This window comes from Bos grunniens, chromosome 21, assembly GCF_055505025.1.
Source record: "Bos grunniens cultivar Pamir isolate PY7600 chromosome 21, Bosgru_T2T1.0, whole genome shotgun sequence".
In the NCBI taxonomy this organism is placed as follows: Eukaryota; Metazoa; Chordata; class Mammalia; order Artiodactyla; family Bovidae; genus Bos; species Bos grunniens.
This window is the reverse complement of record NC_141185.1, coordinates 66,173,365-66,195,038: the sequence shown is the minus strand read 5'-3', so window position 1 is coordinate 66,195,038 and position 21,674 is coordinate 66,173,365. Positions and strand designations below refer to the sequence as shown.

Below are 21,674 nucleotides of genomic sequence, written 5' to 3'. Positions count from 1 at the left end.
TCACCCGAAGATGGAGATAGGAGTTGTGAGCATCACATCAATGCCTTCCCCATGCAGAAAGCATGTGGAAAGCTGAGGAATATCTCGAGGACTGATGTTCAGTCCTCGGTCGTCATACTGTGGGATGGAAGGCTGGGGAATATCTCGAGGGCTGACGTTTAGTCCTCGGTTGTCGTGCCGTGGGAAGGAAGGCGAGGGAATATCTCGAGGGCTGATGTTCAGTCCTCGGTCGTCGTGCTGTGGGAAGGAAGGCTGGGCAGTGAGACAGAGCACTGTGCTCAGCCTATGAGCAGGGAGTAGTGTGGAGACGAGTCCCGCATTCTGGCCGGTGCTGGGGTTCCCCCCAGAGGGGGCCCTGAGTGGGCCTGCCGTGCATCTGTGTTCTGTCCCTAGGTTAGACATACCCCAGTCTGCATAGATTCTTATCCTTGATTCACACTTGGCTCCCGTCCTGCAGGGGTCAGTTCGGTCCATCACCTAAGACGATGGGATGCCTTCGTCTTGGGCACAGTTGCATGGACAGGGTGTGAGAGAAGCCTCTTGTCCAGAAGGGGAGGAGGCAGCAGAGGGTCCTTTTACCAAGTGTCTGTATACCAAAAATGTCCCCAATACACACAGTGCTTCAGACCTCCCAGCCAGGGGACAGCATTTCCACCAACCAACAAATAGGCAGAGGCTAGAAATGTTTGGTAATCAGCCCAAGGTCACAGCTATGAAGGGGGTGGTGGCAGCAGGAATTTGGGTTCTGGTATGAGCAATTTCCTTGTTTAACCCACCGCATTTGGAAATCGGAGGGATCCAGCATTATTAGACACGTAATGGCCTTCTTACCTTTAGGAAAGTGTCATGCCCAGAAGGAAGTGGTGAGAACCAGAGCAACTTAGCAGTGATTTATCCTTATTTATGCAGAGGAAGCCTGCTGCTAATGAGTTGCAAAGTTGATAACCAGTTTTCTTTTTCAGTCTTATACAACATATGGAAAGTAGAACTATCTACACTTGAAAGCATTAGGAATTCTAGTATGATGGATCTATAGCTATAATTTGATAGCATTTTAGTCTACAGATTTAGCAGAGATGGTGAGATGGCAATCATAATTAACTGGACAGGGCACAGAGCCCCATCCAGGCCTCACCCCGTCACTGGGCCTTTAGAAGTACAGCCTTTCTGTCTAGCACTTTGGTCACTCCCACCAAGTCTTATAAAAGCAGTGATATACTTTGACCCAGTAATTTCTATGTAATGTCCATCTTCAGGAAATAACTAGGAGTAAGGACTAAGCTTTATGCACAAAGGTTTCTACTCTCGTGTTACTTATGATACCAAACACTGGGAAAAATATAAAAATTCTGCACATTTTTTCAACTAAAATTGTATTTAAAAATTTTTATTCAGACTTTGGATCTAATAAAAAAGATGAAACATGAACATGAAGAAGAAATTAGGGTTCACATCCTACACTTTTAACCTGAGATACATATTGAGAAATATTTGAGAAGTACTGTTACCAACTTCTGAAAAGTAACTCTATAGTGATTATTGTACATGGGAGGGATTCATTTATATAACATCCCCACCATGCTCCAGAAATCATTTAAGGTAATATTAGGTATTAAAAGACACACACAATTCAGATGGATGAAATTCCTTAGGTGATTCCAAAGAAGCTAAGGGAACATAAGCTATTGATGTCATTTGCTCCCAAAATGTCTTCTAAAAAGCCTTTGGTGCTTGCCTAGAGCTGATCTACAATTTCAGTTCCGGAGAACTTTCTACCACCTATGCATAATCTGTTTATAGGATCTAATGATAAAAAGGTAAGTCCAAAGAGAGCCATAGACATTTCCTGTTAGACCATCAAAGAGAGGACCCTTAAGACGCTCTGCAGTTTCCTTCAGGATGACCTTGTAGCAAATAAAAGATATAAGTTTTACAGAGCCATACCCAGAGGTGTACTGTGGACGCCAGGCCAGTGGCCCGGCATCGTCAAGGGGACCCTCAGCTTAGCAGTTTCCCTGGGTTGAAGAGGCACAGAATCCAGAGCACGACTTCTGTCCACCCAAGGACTGAATCACTGCCCTTCTGGCCGGCCTCACTAATTGCCTGGGGTTTTTCCCTGGGTGGAACTTTAGGTCACCATTGAGTAGAAGAGAGTTATTTCACTCCCCTGCAAGCTCGGACATGACCACAGGAGGGCATGTGCCAAACCTCATGACACATTTTCTTTATAACAGGTAAGCGGGGAGATAGTGACCAGCTCTCATCTCTGTTTCCTGCGTGCCTTCTGAAGGTGCAGACTTGTGAGGACCACACAGGGCTTAGTTTCCTGGTCTTTGGGTCCCTGACGGAAAAGCCAGTCTCTCTAGTCTGTGGTGTAGGAAACTGCAACAAGCAAGAAAGCACTGACAAGGAAGCGGGCTCTGGTAGTATCACATGGTGTCAGAGAACCTGGCTGCTGCTGGACCTAGGATCACTGCGTCCACGCCCATGGGCAGGTGTCTGAGAGTGCCGGTGACTGCCTTCGTGGTCACAGAATGCCCTGCACTAGGAAAAGAGCCCTGAGAAGACCAGAATCACTCTGCAGCCACTCTGGCACACTATGTATTTCCCTGTGCTATTTTTATTTTGAGAAAGGCATATTTTTATGATTGTTTACACCCTGTTTGGATTTTCATTATTAGTAGACATCACTGCTTTGGATTGGAGCTATAGAAAGAGAAAGGAGCATGGATTTTGGAGTTAGCCTCACTTAAGTTCAGATCTTGACTTGATCATTTAGTGGTCATGAACACTTGGCCGTTTTACTTTAATCTCTTAGAACCATTGTTTGTTATTGTTTATTTCTTTCTTTCAGTACAGTGTACCTGCAGGCTCTGAGAATGTCAGTTTGAGAACATCATCATATGTACAGCTGTTCCTTGAATGGCCACTGGGAGGCAACGCAGTCACATTTTTGCATAGTGATTGGCAGCGACCATTTAGTATGATGGTAAAGCTGAAACTCCAGTACTTTGGCCACCTCATGTGAAGAGTTGACTCACTGGAAAAGACCCTGTTGCTGGGAGGGATTGGGGGCAGGAGGAGAAGGGGACGACAGAGGATGAGATGGCTGGATGGCATCACTGACTCGATGGACGTGAGTCTGAGTGAACTCCTGGAGTTGGTGATGGACAGGGAGGCCTGGCGTGCTGTGATTCATGGGGTCGCAAAGAGTCGGACACGACTGAGCGACCGAACTGAACTGAACTGAACTTACTTGAATGAGATTATATACACGTTACATATGTTTGATTTGTGGGTAATATATTTGAAGGAGATCATACATATATAACTAGAAGTTTGTAACTAAGCACTGGTATGTGTTTAAGAGTGTCTACATCCCTACATGTAAACCAGTGTCCTTCATGACACCAGTAGATATATTGGCCAGATCTTGAAATTTTTAAGCTAACATTTATTTTAATGATTAGAATCAATGTATTATTTAAATATTTGTAAAACAAGGCAAATCACCAAATATGGAATACACTTATGACACCGAGACCAAAGAAAATCAATGTTAACGGTTTGGTCTGTATCGCATATACGTGTCCACATGTGTGAGCACACCTGCATACACGTGTGTATATCTGCATGTCTCCACACATACTCTCCTATAGATTTTGAGTGGTCTCATTCTTTGAAAATTGTTTTGTAAATAGCTTTATGATAAAGTATATTGAGCACCTTTTCCCCTCATTAAACATTGTTCTCAAGTTTGTGATCCATTACATCCATCAGGTCGGTATCGTGTCATTATATAGTCTCTAAAGAAATGCATGTCATTTTAATTTTTTTTACTTTATGATAAACACTGTAATCAGTTCAGTTCAGTCGCTCAGTCATGTCCGACTCTTTGCAACTCCATGAACCGCAGCACACCAGGCCTCCATGTCCATCACCAGCTCCCGGAGTCCACCCAAACCCATGTCCGTGGAGTCGGTGATGCCATCCAACCATCTCATCCTCTGTCGTCTCCTTCTCCTCCTGCCCTCAGTCTTTCCCAGCACCAGGGTCTTTTCCAATGAGTGAGCTCTTCGCATCAGGTGGCCAAAGTATTGGAGTTCCAGCTTCAACATCAGTCCTTCCAATGAACACCCAGGACTGATCTCCTTTAGGGTGGACTGGTTGGATCTCCTTGCTGCAAGCACATAATTCTATCCATTGCATAAATTCCAGGTATTGGTCAAAAGATAAGCCTTTCAGTACATGTTTCCACGTTACTCACTCCCTCCAACAGGGCAGGAGGGGTGGTCCCTGTTACTTCCTTGCTGACATTTTCCCTGTGGAACTGAAAACAAAGCAGCACCCCTTGGTGCTCCATGGGATGCGATCAGCGACAGAAAAGTGCATGTGTCCCAGTGAGTCTGAGACTTATACTCACACCAGCCTTCTTCTTTCCCTTTGGGAAATGCATCCCACAGAGCAGCTTGTGAACTGAATTGAGCAAAGATGACCTTTCCTCCCGAGTGAGGGCCTGGGCACCTGGCTGCACAGCTCCACTCCCGCCCCCGCCTTCCTGTCAGTGTGCACCTTCAACTTCCCTTGTTTTCCCCTAGCACTGGGCCCCAGACTTCCCCAGATGACCCCCCACAGCCGCCTGCTCTCCAGCTCACTGGCCCCGGCTTATCTCAGAGTCCCCCGCTCACAGCCCCTGAGTAATCTTGCCTGAAGTGTTTACCACCTGCATCTGACATCCCTGTTGAACTTCGGAGCATCTTTGGGGAAGGGCCTATATCTTAATCATGCATGATTCTCTGTGATTTCTTACAGTCCGTGGACTCTAGAGGCCTGGCTCCTGGCCCTCAAGAGGAGTTTATGTTTGTGAAGAGTAAACCATAATGACTGGAGAAGGAAATGGCAACCCACTCAGTATTCTTGCCTGGAGAATCCCATAGACAGAGGAGCCTGGTGGGCTGCAGTCCATGGGGTCACAAAGAGTCAGACACGACTGAGTGACTGACACACACACACAAGCCATGGTGAACAAAACACCTTCCTTAATCTCGCCTACATCACGGCTCAGGCCTTAGTTTGACAGATTTGGAAGGGAGACCTAGAAAATTTCCACAGACATGCTCAGTGCTTGGGTGTCTGCCAGTTTTATACGGATTCAAGTTTATGTGTGGCTAACAAATTGTACTTTGGGGCTACATGAGGCCGTCTTACTACAGGTTTCTTGGCTACTTGGTTTGAAAACGTGACTGGAACGTGATTATCCTGGGTCAATTCACTGCAGTTAGTGTCAATTTTTAGACCATTAGATTGGATTACGTCATCCTTTGCAGATGGACAACTCCAGCACGTTTTTGTCTTCTTAGGTTCTGAACCAACAAAGGCTGTCAGGCACTCCCTTCTAGGCTCCTTCCACTGTGCTCTTATGGGCTGGAGTCTCGGGCTTCCCTGTCCAGGCAGGGACCTTAAGTTCAGGCCACAGCTCCCACAGTCTTGAGGAATCTTTATGGCCTCTCTTTGAAGGCAGTGGGTGGGAGGCGGTGGGCTGCAAGTCCCAGGCAGCTGCTGGCTGGTGACTTGGTCCTAGACCCCATTACCAGCCTCACAAAGGTAGGGCCCAGGCCCTAAGTAATGTTGAGTGGAGAACACCTCTTGACCTGGGCTGCTAATAGCTTTTCAAAAAAAGTATGTAGCCTTTTTTATGTGCCAAATACTTTAGAAATATAAATTCATCTAATCCTCAAATCACCCTAACAGCTTGGTACCATCATTATCCCTGTTCATAGATGAGGCAAATGAAGCAGATGAAAATGAACACACAGGAATTAGCCCATCAATAGAGTTCAAATGCCCAACTCACCCACCTATACCTACTTTAACACCGTGTCTGAGAAGCACGCAGCAGTAGGGTATGCATGCTGTTCCGCCGACCTGCATGAAAAGTCTCCACCAGGTGGCGCCCTATGCACTTGCATTTAGGGGGAATGGGCTCAGGAGTGCCTTATGTGAGACACAAGAGGGAAGCTCTGGTCGCCCTGAAGCTCATTCAGGGAGAGTAAAGTGCTGCATCTCTGAGCAGTGTTGCTGTGAGATGCAGGTGGTGAGTCTGCGACTGGCCTGAGGTTTCTCACAGCCAGGAAGCCTGTCCTAGCACCACTCCCTCGCTGGCACACAGCTGGCCTGTACCTCCTGCCATGCCACTGGGACACCAGGGTGCTGACTCTAGAGCTGAAGGGCTCCTGAAGAAGTGCTTCTGTCTCCTCACCTGGGGAAACATGAAGGGTCCTTCTAGGACGCTGTAATTGGTGGTCTCATCTCAGACGTAACCTGTGCATAATCTCATCTCACGCATAATCTGTCAGATGGCGAAGAATTCGCCTGCAATGCAGGAGACCAGGGTTGGATCCCTGGGTCGAGAACATCCCCTGGAGAAGGAAATGGCAACCCACTCTGGTATTCTTACCTGGAGAATCCCATGGACAGAGGAGCCTGGCGGGCTACAGTCCATGGGGTCACAGAGTCAGACACAACCGAGTGACTAACACTGCCACTTTTCACTTCATAAATGTCAGACAAGTACCTTGCGTATCACATAAATCAGAGAGGTCTTTTAGTTATGTGGATAATGCCCTGAGGGTTTCTGTGTCTGATGTTTATGGAGAAGAATGAAGACACCGAGTCCTCACTGCTGAAAATATTTCCCAAGGGGTGTGGGATCATGAGTTTTGGGTTTTGTTTTTCCTGTAATTGTACTTTCTCATATAGTAGCCACTGCATCTTGTTGTTAATTTTAAGGTTAAATAAAATGGAAAATTCAGCTTCTACATCATACTGGCCATATTTTAAGTGGTCAGTAGCTAGTGTGAAGTAGGGCTTCAGTATCAGACAGCACAAATATAGGCCATTCATATCATCACAGAAAGTTCAGGTGGAAACCCAGCCTAGTCCAACAGAGCTGAAATGTTTCCCAGGGGTCGTATTTTTCCATTGGCCCTGATAGTTGCACACAGCACTGTGGCCAGCATTAGCCAACTTTCTGCTATAACACATACAAAGAAGGGATGACAGAGGATGCCGAGAATCCTCGGACTTAAGTAAAATTTTAGAATAGCTTTGAAAAAGTTAAAGCATTTATGGTACAATATTTTTATAACTGTATTTTTATATAGACAAATATATATTTTTTCTAGTTTTAACAGAATAATTGACATATAATGCTGTGTAAGGTCAAGCCATACAGTGTGTTGACTTGATGCCTTATGTGTTGCAACACGATGACCACCACCATGTTAGTAACACCTGTTGTATCACATAATTACCATATCTTTTTTTTGTGGTGAGAACATTTTAGGTCTACTCTCTTAGCAACTTTCAAATACGTCATGCAGTATTACAACTATAATCACCATCCTTCCACTCTAGATACCTAGAACTGATTCATTCTTAATTAGAAGTTTGTACATTTTTACCCATATCTCCCCAATTCACCCACCCTCCAGCCCTGATCACCACCAGTCTACTCTCATTTCTGGAAGTTTGGAGTTTTAAACTCATACAATATTTGCCTTTTTCTGTCTGACATAATGCCTTGAAGGTTCATCCAAGTTGTTGCAAATAGAAGAATTGTCTTTCTCATGACTGAATAATATTCTCTTGGATGTGTAAATATGAGTATATATCACATTCTTTTTATTCAGTCATCCAGAGATGAATACTTAGATTGTTTTTATAACTTCTCTTTTTTTTTTATAACAGGATTTGTGAAAAATCCTGCAATAAGGATTGCAGGTAGTGCAAGTATCTCTTGTAGTTAGTTTTCATTGGAATTATTCCCCAAAGTTAGATTGCTGGATCATATGGTAGTTCAATTTTTAGTTTTCTGAGGAACTTATATTCTTCTTTTTCTGTAGTGGCTACACCAACTTACATACCCACTATCAGGATAGGAGGACTCCCTTTTTTCCACACCCTCTCCAAACTTTTTATCTCTTATCTTTTTCATGATAGCCATTTTGACAGATGTAAGGTGGCATCTCGTTGTTTTGATTTGTGTTTCCATGGCAACTAGTTGTTGAGCATCTTTTCATGTACCTGTTGGCCATCTGTTTGTCTTCTTTGGGAGAATGTCTTTTCAGTTCCTCTGCCCATTTTAAAAGTTGGATTTTTTTTTTTTTTTTTTTTTGCTATTGAGTTGTATGAGTTCTTTATGTTTTTTGGAAAGTAAACCCTTATCAGATATATGCTTTGCAAATATTTTCTCCCATTTTATAGGCTGTGCTTTCACTTTGATGATTATTTCTTTGGATGTGCAGAAGCATTTTAGTTTGTTTGTCTGTTTCTTTGTTTGCTTTTGTTGTTATATCCAAAAAAGGGTTGCCAAGGCCAATGTCAAGGAGCTTTTCCCCTATGTTTTTTCCTAGCAGTTTTTTCTTTTCAGGTTTTGTGTCCAAGTCATTGATCTGTTTTGAGTTAATTTTTATGACTAGTGTGAGATATGGCTCTGATTTCATTCTTATGCATGTGTTTATCCAGTTTTCCCAACACTAGGTATTGAAGAGATTATTCTTTTGCCAGTGAGTATTCTTAGCTCCCATGTGAAACATTAATCGACTGTATGTTAGAAGGTTTATTTCTGGACTCTCAGTTCTGTTCCGTTGGTCCATGTTTCTGTTTTTAAGGCAATGCCATACTGCTTTGATTACTATAGCTTTGTAGTATAATTGAAATCTGGAACCATGATGCTTCCAGCTTTCTTCATCTTTCTCAGGGTTGCTCTAACTATTCAGTGTCTTTTGTGGTTTTATACAAATTTTAGGATTGTTGTATCTCTGTGAAAAATGACTTTTTCAAATTTTGAAAAGGATTACATTGAATATATAGACAATCAGGTAATATGGACATTTTAACAATATTGATTTTTCTGATTCATGAATGTGAAAATTTTCCATTTGTTTGTGTCTTTTTAAATTTCTTTCTTCAAAATCATGTTCTTTTCAGTGAAAAGAACTTTCACCTTCTTGGTTAAATTTATTCCTAAGTATTTTATTGTTTTTTGTGCTATTCAAAATGAGATGTTTTTATTTTTCAGATATTTTGTCATTAATATATAGAATTATAGCTGATTTTTACTTGTGATTTTTGTGTTTTGCAACTTTACTGAATTCATTGATTAGTTCCAATAAGTTTTTGATGGAGTTTTTAGGTCTCTGTATATAAGATCATATCATCTGCACATAAACACAATTTTCATTCTTTCCAATGTGGCGCCTTTTATTTCTTTTTCTTGCCAGATTGTTCTGTATAGGATGTGCAGTAACTATGTCAAATTAGAGTGGTGAGAGAGAGTATTCTTGTCTTATCCCTAATATTAGAGGAAAAGACTTTTAGTCTTTCTCTGTTGAGTGTGAGGCTAGCAGTGGTCTTGTCACATACGTGTGCTAAGTCACTTCAGTTGTGTCTGATTCTTTGCAGTCCTATGGTTCTCTGTCTATGGGATTCTCCAGGCAAGGATACTGGAGTGGGCTGCCATGCCCTCTTCCAGGGGATCTTTCTGACTCAGGGATCAAACCCAGGCCTCTTACGTCTCAAGCACTGGCAAGCAGGTTCTTTACCATTAGCGCCACCTGCCAAGCCCCAGTCTTGTCATATATTCCCTTTATTACATTGAAACATACTGTATACTGAAGTTCTTAAATGTTTTTATCGTGATAGTATCTTATTTTTATCATGAAAGTATAAATTCATCTTCAGTGAATACTTCTATTGAGTTAATTGCAAGATCCTTATCTTTTATTCTATTTACATGATTGTTGTTGTTCAGTCACTCAGTCATGTCCAACTCTTTGCAACCCTGTGGATTTCAGCACACCAGTCTTCCCTGTCCCTCACTATCTCCCAGAGATTTCTCAAACTCATGTCCATTGAACCAGTGGTGCCATCCAACTATCTCATCCTCTGTCACCCTCTTGTCCTCCTGCCCTCAATCTTTCCCAGAATCATGGTCTTTTCCAGTGAGTTGGCTCTTTGCATCAAGTGGTTAAAGTGTTTATGTTATGTATCATATTTAATAATTCCTTGCATCTCTGGAGTAAATCCCACTTGATTATAACGTATGCTCCTTTTAATATGCTGTTGAATTTGGTTTGCTAATATTTTGTTATGAATTTTTGCATCTAGATTAATCCAGGACATTGTCTGTAGTTTTCGTAATAGTATCCTTGTCTGGCTTTGGTATCAAGGTGATGCTGACCTTGTGAAATGAATTTGGGAGTGTTCTTTCCTCTTCAGTTTTTTGGAAGAGTTTGAGAAAGATTGTTTTCATTGTTCTTTCACTGTTTGGTAGCATCCATCAGTGAAACCATCTGGTCTTAACACTTTTCTTTGTTGGAAGATTTTCCATAATGATTAAATTTTCTTGCTAATTTTTCATCTGTTTATACTTTTTATTTTTCCTATAATAGTCTAGGAAGGTTGTATGTTTCTGAGAATTTATACAGCTCTTCTAAGTTATTCAGTTTTTGGCACATACTTGTTTATAGTAGTTTTTTGATTCTTTGTATTTTGTGATATTAGTTATAAAATTTTCTCTTTCATCTCTGGTTTTATTTGAGTCTTTTCTATTTTATTCTTAGGCTAGCTAAAGGTTTGTCAATTTTCCCCCCATTTAAACATAAAACCCATTAGTTCTGTTAATCCTTGTTATTTCCTGGTCTGTCTTTTTAATATTTCTGCTCTGATCTTTATTATTTCATTCTTCTGCAAACTTTGGGCTTACTTTGTTTTTTATCTAGTTCCTTGAGGTATAGAGTTAGGGTATTTATTTGAGATATTTCTTTTTTCTAGTTGAGGCATTTGCACGCTTTCCTCCTAGCACTGCTTTTGCAGCACCCCATAGGATTTTTTTTTTTAATTTATTTTTAATTGGAGGATAACAGCTTTACAAAATTGTGTTGGTCTCTGCCATACATCAGCATGAATCAGTGTTAGATATACATATGTGCCTTTCCTCTTGCACCTCCCTTCCGCCTCCTGCCCCGCCCCACCACTCTCGGTCATCACAGAGCAGCAGCTTGAGCTCCTGTGTCATATAGCAAAGCTTGTGGACCGTCTGTTTTCCCTATGGTAATGTGTGTGTCTCAGTGCTACTCTCAGTCGGTCCTGCCCTCTGCTTCCCCTGCTGTGTCCACAAGTCTATGCTCTATGCCTGTGTCTCCTCTGCTGCTCTACAGATAGATTCATCAGTGCCATCTTTATAGATTCCATATTTATATATATATATATATGCATAGATTATATATAGACTCCATATATATATGCATAGATTATATATAGATTCCATATATATATATGCATTAATGTATGATATGTTTTTCTTTCTGGCTTACTTCACTCTGTATAATAGGATCTAGGTTTATCTGCTTCATTAGAACTGACTCAAATGTGTTCCTTTTTATAGCTCAGTAATAATCCATTATATACAGGTATCACATCTTCTTTATCCATTCATATGTCAGTGGATATCTAGGTTGCTTCCATGTCCTAGCTATTTTAAATAGTGCTGTGATGAACGTTGGGGTATATGTGTCTTCTTCAGTTATGGTTTCCTCAAGGCATATGCTCATTCATGAGATTTCTGGGTCGTCTGGTAGTTTTATTCCTAGTTTTTTAAGAAATCTCCTTACTGTTCTCTACAGTGGCTGTATCAGTTTACATTACCACCAGTAGTATGAGAGTTCCCTTTTCTCCAAACCCTCTCCAGCATTTATTATTTGAGGATTTTTTGATAACGGCCATTCTGCCCAGTGTGGGGTACAATACCTCATTGTACTTTTGATTTGCATTTCTCTAATAATTAACAATGTTGAACATCTTTTCATGTGTTTATTAGTGATTTGTATGTCTTCTTTGTAGAAATGTCTGTTTAGGTCTTCTGCCCACTTTTTTTTTTTTTTTCCTGGTGTTGAGTTGCATTTCCTGCATGCATATTTTGGAGATTAATCCTTTGTCAGTTTTTCATTTGCTATTATTTTCTCCCATTCGAAGGGTTGTCTTTTTCACCCTGTTTATAATTTAAAGCTTTTATGTTTAATTGCTGCCTGCCAAGTCGCTTCAGTCGTGTCCGACTGTGTGACCCCATGGACTGCAGCCTACCAGGCTTCTCCATCCATGGGATTCTCCAGGCAAGAACACTGGAGTGGGTTGCCATTTTCTTCTCCAATGTATGAAAGTGGAAAGTGAAAGTGAAGTCACTCAGTCGTGTCTGACTCTTAGCGACTCCATGGACTTCAGCCTACCAGGCTCCTCCATCCATGGGATTTTCTGGGCACCAGTACTGGAGTGGGGTGCCATTGCCTTCTCCCTATGTTTAATTAGGTCCCATTTATTTATTTTTTGTTTTATTTCTATTATTCTAGAAGGTGGGTCAGAAATCATTTGTGCTTTATTTCAAAGGGTGTTTTGACTATATTTTCCTCTAAGAGTTTTATAGTTTCTGGTCTTATATATTTGAGTTTATTTTTTATATATGGTATTAGAAAGTGTTCTAATTTCATTCTTTCACATGTAGCTATCCATTTTCCCCAGCACCACTTATTGAAGAGACTGTCTTTTCTCCATTGTATAGTCTTGCCTCCTTTGTTAAATATCATTTGCCTATAGGTGCATGGGTTTATCTCTGAGCTTTTCCATATAGTAAAGTCTCAGGATTTAATAGTAATACACAGAAATCCATTGCATTCTTATACACTAACACTAAAAAATTAGGAAGAGAAGTTCTAGAAACAATCCCATTCACTATTCCAACAAAAAGATTCAAGTACGTAGGAGCAGTTGGTAAAGAATCTGCATGAGATGCAGGAGACCTGGGTTTGATCCCTGGCTTGAGAAGATCCCCTGGAGAAGGGAATGGCTACCCACTCCAGTATTCTTGCTTGGAGAATCCCATGGATAGAGGAACCTGGCATACTTAGTCCATGGGGGTCACAAAGAATCAGACACAACTGAGCAACTAACACTTTCACTTTAAAACCTATTTAAAGAGACAAAAGACCTGTATGCAAAAAACAAAACAAAACTATAAAACACTGGTGAAAGAAATCAAAGACAACACACACAGATGGAGAGATACACCATGTTCTTGAGTTGAAAAAAAAAATAAATATTGTGAAAATGACTCTACTACCTAAAGCAATGTATAAATTCCATGCAATACCTGTCAAACTACTAAGGGTATTTTTCATGGGACTAGAACAAATGATTTCACAACTTGTGTGTAAACACAAAAGACCCCTAACATCCAAAGCAGTTTTGCAAAAGAAGAATGGAGGTGGATGTGTCAACTTTCCTGCCTTCAGACTGTACTGCAAAGTTATAGTCATCCAGACTGTATGGTACTGGCACAAAAACAGAAATATAGACCGATGAAACCTGTTAGAAAGCCTGTAGGATTTTGTGTGTTATATTTCCATTTTCATTTGCTTCAAGATATTTTTGACCCTCCTTTTGATTTCTTCTTTGACCTCTTGGTCATTGAAGAGAGTGTTATTTAATTTCTATATACTCATGAGTTTCCCAGTTTTCTTCCTGTTGTTGATCTCCAGTTTCATACCATCATGAGAAGAAAGACACTTGGCGTGATTTCAGTCTTCTCAAGTGTGCTAAGACTTGGTGTCCTGTCCTGGAGACTGTTCCATGTGCATCATGGAGAGTGTGTGTCCTGCTGCTCTTGGGTGCTACGTTCTGTATGTGGCTGTCAGGTCCATTGGTCTAAAGTATATTTCTAGTCCAGCTTTCCTTATTCATTTCCTGTCTGGATAGTGAAAGTTGAAGCAATGGTGTTGTTCCAAGTGGGGTATTGAAGTTCCTTACTATTATTGTACTGTCTATTTCTCCCTTCAGGTCTATTAGTATTTGGTCAGTATATTTAGGTATTCTGATATTGGGAGCATATGTTGATGCATTGAGCTGTTATTGTTATATAAAGACCTTGTTTGTTTCTTCTTACAGTTTTGGTTTAAAGTCTGTTTTTTCTGGTATAAGTACAGTTATCTCTGCTTCCTTTCAGTTTCCATTTTCATGGAGTATCTTTTTCTGTGCCTTCACATTGAGCCAGTTTGTGTCCTTAAAGTTAATATGAGTCTCTTACAGGCCACGTATGACTGGGTCGTGTTTCTCTGTCCATCCATGTGTTTTGTACCTTTTGATTGGAAAATTCAGTCGTTTACATTTACATCAAGTAATTGTTGTTGGAAAAGGACTTGACAATTGTGGTGGTTGCCAGAGCTGGTGGTATGCACACACTCAGCTGCAGGGGCCAGCTGCAGACACGTATGTAATGATGGAGGGGCAAGGCCAACCACGGGGACCCTGAATGTCCGTGTGCACTAGTGATTGCTGGATCATGCCATGGGTGTGGCATGACGGCCAGGCTGGGGGCGTGGTGGCACACGGCGGGAAAGAAGGGGCCAGCGGCAGGGGAGTGCAGCGGCATAGGTCAGGGGCAGAAGACAGGGCCCAGTGCGGGCCCACCGGGTGTGGTGGGGCCCTGGCTCTGGTGTGCTCCCCTGTGGCCTCCCTGTAGTGGGGGCTGACAGTGTTCACAGGACTGCTGGGTGGGCTGGCCTCAGTGCGTACATGGTGGTGGGCATCAGTGGTGATGTCTCGGCAGGAACTCATGCAGATGCAGAGGCCTGGGCTGGCTGCTGGTGTGGTGCCCAGGCTCTGGCAGGGACACAGGAGAGGGACTGGGGAAAGACTCAGGTGGCTGGTGTCAGTGAGATGCCTCTGGGGTGAAAGCTGGAGAGGTCTGCAGGGTTTCGACAGTGGCCGCACTGCCTTCGCTTTCCTCTCTGGTGACTGCCAGTTTTGTCTACAGAGCAGGCCAGTGTGAGACCCGGTCATTCCGCTATGTGGCTGCTCCTAGTAGCCCCTGCTTTTCTTCCTGTTTGTAGCCATGTCATACATCAGTTTGGCCAGTCTTCATTGCATGCAAGTGAAATAGGACCTTTGCAAAGTGTTGAGAACAGCTGTGGAACCTGATCGCTCACCCAAATCTTTGTATCCTAAGAAGTGGAGCGTGGGCTCCAGATCTCTCAGGGCTGTTTTTGCTCATGAAGGGCAATTCAGCCCTTGGTCTTTGTGGAGGGAAAGGGCCTGGGCCTTCAACATGATGATGTCACTCCTCTTTTAATAAACTGACGTTTAAAAAAGCATTTAAACATACGAGAAATCAAATAGATTCTAAATATTTTTAAAGGCATCCAACAAAAAATAATAAGCATTGCAGATCTGGTTTTTATTATTGAACCTGTTTTTTTCAACTGAATCCAATTTCTTCCCTACAGTGCTTCAGACAGTACTAATAAGGTCAGTAATGTGTGTGCGCTTAGTTGTTTCTGACTCTTTGCGACCCCATAGACTGTAGCCCGCCAGGCTGCTCTGTCCATGGGATTCTCCAGGCAAGAATGCTGGAGTGGATGGCCATGCCCTCCTCCAGGGCATCTTCCCAGACCCAGGGACCTAACCCATGTCTCCTGTGTCTCCTGCATTGCAAGTGGATTCTTGAACACTGAGCCACCCTGGAAGCTCACACCTTTAATTATAAACCTAGAAAATGTTATTTTCTGTTAGTATTAAAACAGAGAAGAAAAAGAACATGGGAGAGAATAACAGGAAAGACCCCTTAGATTGGGGGTGGGCCCAGGAAAGGCTTCTCTAAGTCACTTTGCAATTGCAGCCAGAAGGACAAGGTGGCACTGGCTTGGTGTCCTGAACCAGCGTTTTAAGGAGTGGAGGAAAGACTGAAGCAGGGAGTGAAGTGCAGAGGTTTAAGCTTAGGTATCTGCTGTCTTGCAAAAAGAACAGGGTTTAGAGGAATCAGACTTCCGAGTGGAATCACACAGTGCTCTTAGGGGGTTTGCCACATCGGGCAGGAGATGAGAACAGATCTTTGGGAGACAAAACCAAAGAAATGAGGTGAAACAGTCATTTTAGAGGAGAACTTGACAGGACTTGCTGGTGGAATTGAAACGGAGAGATACGTGCATGACAAGTGTCAGCAATGACCCCCAGATTTGTCTTGCAAAGCAGCGCTGTTTCAAGGTCATAGTGTGAAGGAATGCATGCATGAAGACATCTGAAGGGCACCAGGGTTTCCTGCAAGGGTCAGAGGAAGGCTGAATTCCATTTTCATTACACTCAGACCGTGTGGCTCTGAGGCTGCACACGAAGATGCGATTGCTCGACATTTTGGTTTGACTTTCAACAGGTTGTTAAACCCTTTCCCGGGGTGCTGATCAGCAGAGGCCATGCCCTGAGCAGTGGGTCTGAAGGGACGGCAGATGACAGAGCTGTCCCGGTGGGGTTCTGCTGGCCTCCCCACCCCTGCACGCAGAGTGATCCTTCCCCACCAAGCGCACAAGCTGTACTCATCCCCCGGCTGGAAAATGGACAGTTGTACAGGCATCTGGAGGTCATTCTCCTCCTCCTCCCCTACTCTCTGTTTTCCTGGTGTGAGACTGAGCTTGCGGAAGGACGCTACAGAGGCTGTCAGTGCCAGAGTCAGAGCAGCGTGTGAGCTTGTGTGGGTGTGTGGGAGGCGGTGAGGGGATGAGCCTTAGTCTTCCAGCTGAAAGTGTATTATTAAACTATTAAACAGGAGGGGGAGGTGAGATGAAGGTCGGTTTCGCTCATCTCCCTGTGTGTTAATTTAAATAAGTAAGCGGTGATCACTGGAGCTGACCTGTCCGCCAGTCTGTCTCCTGCCCTTCACCCCGTGAGCTCTTCGCTGAACCATCCTTTTCTCCCCTTTTTCTCTCAGTTGATGAAGGGATGGAGCAAGAGGGGAGAAAAAGATGGTTCAGTGAAGAGCTCACAGGGTGGAGGGCGGGAGACAGACTGACTGACAGGCCAGCTCCAGTTTAGATGGCGCATAAATAACATCGGTACCCTGGATGTCATGGAGATGGAGGCAGGCGTATTTGGGAACAGGTCCGTGGGGACCTGCCTTGGGCTGGTGGGCAGGAGGCAGGGTTAACAGAGGGAGTGATGGAAGACTGAGCTGAGTTGTGGGGGGGACATGGCTGTGTGGGTTGAGGGGGAGATTTGCAAGCGTGCTCTAGACATAGGGACAAAAACGTGCAAAAATATGGAGCTAGGCGTCCAAGTGAAACAGTATTAAAAATGTGTGATGATATCTCAGAAAAATAAAAGGCGGGCAAGGAATGATTCTCTGTATACAAGGCTAGTTCCTTCTACTTTGGGCCCCTGGGAATTCTATGGCAAGAAGCAGAATCTCTCCTGAGCCCTTGACTGGCCAGCCTTCTCCTTTCTCAGATGCCTTGGAGTAGGGACCGCTGCTCTCTGCAGCAGATCAGCAGCATGCCGAGTGCGCGGCTCTAAGCTGTTGCCCTCTGTCACATGTTTATAAAAGCCGGTCCCTGATTGTTGAGGATGAACCGGGTGAGACCCACTTCCCCTCACTGGCCTTCAGCTTAATCCCTTGGCCTCTGGACGCTGCTGCATGATCCCCCTCTGCAGGCATTCACTGTCCTTCTCTGTATAAACCTGTGCTTCCCTGGGCCCTGTGCTCATCAGACTCTTCCTTTCCTCCCACATTCAGTTTAGTTCAGTTCAGTCACTCAGTTGTGTCCGACTCTTTGCGACCCCATGGATCGCAGCACACCAGGCCTCCCTGTCCATCACCAACTCCTGGAGTTCACTCAGAGTCATGTCCATCGAGTCAGTGATGCCATCCAGCCATCTCATCCTCTGTCGTCCCCTTCTCCTCCTGCCCCCAGTCCCTCCCAGCATCAGAGTTTTTTCCAGTGAGTCAACTCTTCGCATCAGGTGGCTAAAGTACTGGAGTTTCAGCTTTAGCATCATTCCTTCCAAAGAAATCCCAGGGCTGATCTCCTTCAGAATGGACTGGTTGGATCTCCGTGCAGCCCAAGGGACTCTCAAGAGTCTTCTCCAGCACCACAGTTCAAAAGCATCAATTCTTCAGTGCTCAGCTTTCTTCACAGTCCAACTCACATCCATACATGACCACAGGAAAAACCATAGCCTTGACTAGACAGACCCCACATTAAGAAGATGCTAATACCTGTTATTTTAGCCATTGGAGGTACGTGTGCTCTCCTTTAGAGATGTTAGGTGTATATTCCCCCCTTTTCTGTAGAGCTGAAACAGACCCAGGGACAGCCTGGCCAGCAGAGCATCAGGCCCTTGGGTACTTCGTCTTATTCCCAGGTTTCCTCTCTGAAAATTCTTCTGTTTCCATGGCCCAGCCTGTCTATTTGCTGATGTTCTGTAAAACACAGGCCTTGATTTCATCTTGTGTGGTCCCGCGTTGACCACACAATGATGACCTATAGGACATCTGTCGATGTCCTATATGACAGATGACCTCAGGCTCATCTGTCAAGGTCTGAAATGTGGCCCAGAATTCTTCCCAAATAACAACTGCTTCCCTAGTGTTTTGTTGGGTTTTTTTCAGCCCTGGCTACCAGGGGCTGCCTATTCCTCCTGTCCTGCCCTGCCTGCTCGGTCACGTGGGCCCTTCACCTCCACTGGAATGCTGCCTTGGCACTTGGTTGGCTCCTGGCTCTCAGGGAGTCCTTCTGAATACAGAACCCAAGACAATTTGAAGCACTGAGTGTCTCTTGTTAGGGATACAGAGCTTGTTAACTAACTTGCAAATTCCTGACTTGACGCCAACTTGTGTGCAGACTCTGGAACTATTCCACTTGGGTTGGAATCCTAACTGTGCCACTAACTGTGTGACATGGGAGAGATTTTGTAACTTCATTTGTAAATGGGTATGAGAATAGTACCCGTGTTCTAGGGTTTTTGTAAACACAAGTGAAAAAAGTTTTTTCACAGCATTTCAAAAGCTTTTTTTTTTACTGGGCAGAGGAGAAACTCATTTAGTTGTCAGCCAGGCTGGTCAGGGTGTCTAAGAAAACCAAGCAGACCCTGCTCAGGCTTTCCTATGAAGGGATGGAGGGGCCCCCAACTACCTCCCTTTCATTATATGTTTTTCCTCCAGAGTTATCCATTTACATCCTTCCCACCCTTGGCCATTCCTCGATCTTGAATTTGCTCAGAACCCAGCACTTCTGGGGTCTCCTTCTCTTGAGTCATACAAGAGTAGAAAGGCTATTTGAAATAGATTGCATATAAACTCTGAGGTGTTTCTGGGTATGTGCATTAATTTTGGCCCCAAATGAACCAAAAATTTCTTGGTGTCTCTGCAAAGCAGCCATAAAATAACTGTTCAGAAGATCTCATAAAAGGCATATGAAATGAAACATAATGTCTCACAAATGCCAAATCTTCACCCCCTTTGTAAAGTCACTTTTCAACAATACAAATTCACAAGTTCAGGTAGATTTCCTTATTGTTTTAGTCTGTATGCCATAATTTTTGTTAAGTCAGAAAGGTGGGGGAGGGTGTTGCAGGTAAGAAGCAAGTGATTTCGTTATTGTTGTGGGACAAATTGTGTCCTTCCTGCCAAGTTTATGTGTTAAAGCCCTAAGCCCCAATTCTTCAGAATGTGGCTGGGTTTGGAGATAGGTCCTTTAAAGAGGTAATTAAGTTAAACAGAGGTCTTTGGAATGGATCCTGGCCCACTGTGACTGGTGTCTTTATAAGAAGAGACGGGCACACAGATAGGCACAGAGGCTGTGAGGACACGGGAGAAGAAGGCATCTGTGAGGTGAGGAAAGAGACCTCAGTAGACACCAGCCCGGCTTCGGTCTCACACTTCCAGCCTCCAGATCTGTGAGAAAATTTATTACTGTGGTTTTTGCCCTTGAATCTGTGACACTTTGCTTTGGCTCTCTTAGCAAACACACCCAGACATCAATGAAAAGCTACAGCACCGTACAAACCATCCCAACTCACTATGCACGGCTTCCTCACCACACTCTCAATTCCTTACAAACCTGGAGAAGTACAAGTTACTCACTGGTAAAATCTAGAGTTTCAGAATGCATATGTCTTTTATGATAAGTCCGCTAATGGCAGGCAGAACCTCTTGTTACTTTTCCTATTTTATGCTCAGCTTCTGTGCTACACGTTTCTCATTCTCTGCTCTACAAACTTGCATCCTGAAGACCAGTCAGCGTTACTTATAGGCTATTCGCCATGTGCTGCGGATAAAAACTAATCCAGAAAGGGACTTTCTGGGCACATTTTATCATACTGTTTTCTAAAAGTAATGCACTTTCCCTAAGTTGATGACATTTGGGGACTGGTAGGCTTGAGCTCAGACATTTAAATGATAGAAAAACCTGAAACTCTTACTGATTCACAGAAACTCCACAAAATATTTGTCTGGCCACTTACTGGAAATGCTAGACTGTCACACAATGAGTTGCCAGAGTAGACAGTAGAGCATTCTGAAATGTGAAGTGAAAAGAAGAGAGTGATGGCCAAAGCACAGTCATGGAAATTGAGAGGAATGATACTGATGGGCAGTTCTGATAGGCAGAAAGTTAGCAGAGAGCGAGGAGAGGCGGCCCCTTCAGCTAACCATCCATTGCCACCTAATCCCTCCAAGTAATTTACCAACCCCACCCCCAAAGCAGTACTCCAGAGATAGTCAGGGGGCCGGAATAACCCCTGTGGCCAACTGGCAGGACTTTCCCTACTCTAGCACATGTGCAGGCCTCACACTGTCCTGACTAAAGTAACCTTTGGCAGCCGTTGGACTTATTAACTGCTCATAAATATGCCATGAATAAATACATCTAATTATAACAGACTGAGTTATTGGAAGTGCATGTATGGGAGAGCATCCTGTTGTATAACATGCAGCTGTCAATCAGTGACCCCCGTGGACTATGCAAATAACCCTGCATTAAAAGCTCTGCACCCCAGCTCTGCAGGGCCATTTGCCTCCCTTGGCCTGGCGCAGTTCACTCTTAAGGTGTTCTCCCTGTTCTTTCTCTGTGTGTGCTCACTCACTCAGTTGTGTTGGACTCTGTGGCCTGCTCTTTCTTTCGTTTCTGTTAATAAGCTTTCTTGCATCAGGTAAAGGCCTTAGATTCTTCTTTGTGTCCTTAGCAAAAAACAAAGCCCCCAGGAGGAAGGGTCTCCAGACTCTCTTTCCATGAACAATCTAGGAAGAAAATCCCTGAGTCTCTAAATCTGGACAAAGAAATCCCCACTGTTCAGTGAGGCCAACAGAAAATCTAATAACCCAATCCTCGCTTTAAGGAGGCTGCAGCCACCACTCAGATGGTGCTCAGCTGTCGAGCATCTGCTAGTTTAGCAAGTGTCTCGTCTACTTACCCGCGTGCTCCAACATCACCCTTTCTGTCAGCTCCCCAAAGAAGGATGTGGTCATTATTTGAAAGATTCGGGGTTGTTAAAATGTGTTAAATAACATCATAAATCCTGGTCTAATGTCCATTATTCACAGCATTTAGAATTCTGGAAGAAGAGATTCAGGCATGGAAAACTACAGCATCTGTGGTGGGGAAGACTGGCACTGTGGGCCTCACTCACTGCACAGTGCACCCTTTGGCTTCTCTGTGAGAAAAGCTGAGATTTTTGTATTTTCTATTTCACTTAGCCAGTTTTTATTATTTCGTTTCTTCAGTTAGCTTTGGGTCTAGTTAGGTCTTCTTTTTCTGGTTCTTTAATATGTAAAATCAGGTTATTGATTTGAAATCTTT

At 43.5% G+C, this 21,674-nt stretch overlaps 1 protein-coding gene across 6 annotated transcripts in view; it reads left to right on the top strand.

Annotated features, from left to right (window-relative positions):
• GABRA5 (gamma-aminobutyric acid type A receptor subunit alpha5) overlaps positions 1 to 21,674 on the top strand; it is a 92,364-nt gene that overhangs the window by 17,957 nt on the left and 52,733 nt on the right. The gene's annotated exons all lie outside the window — the stretch shown is intronic.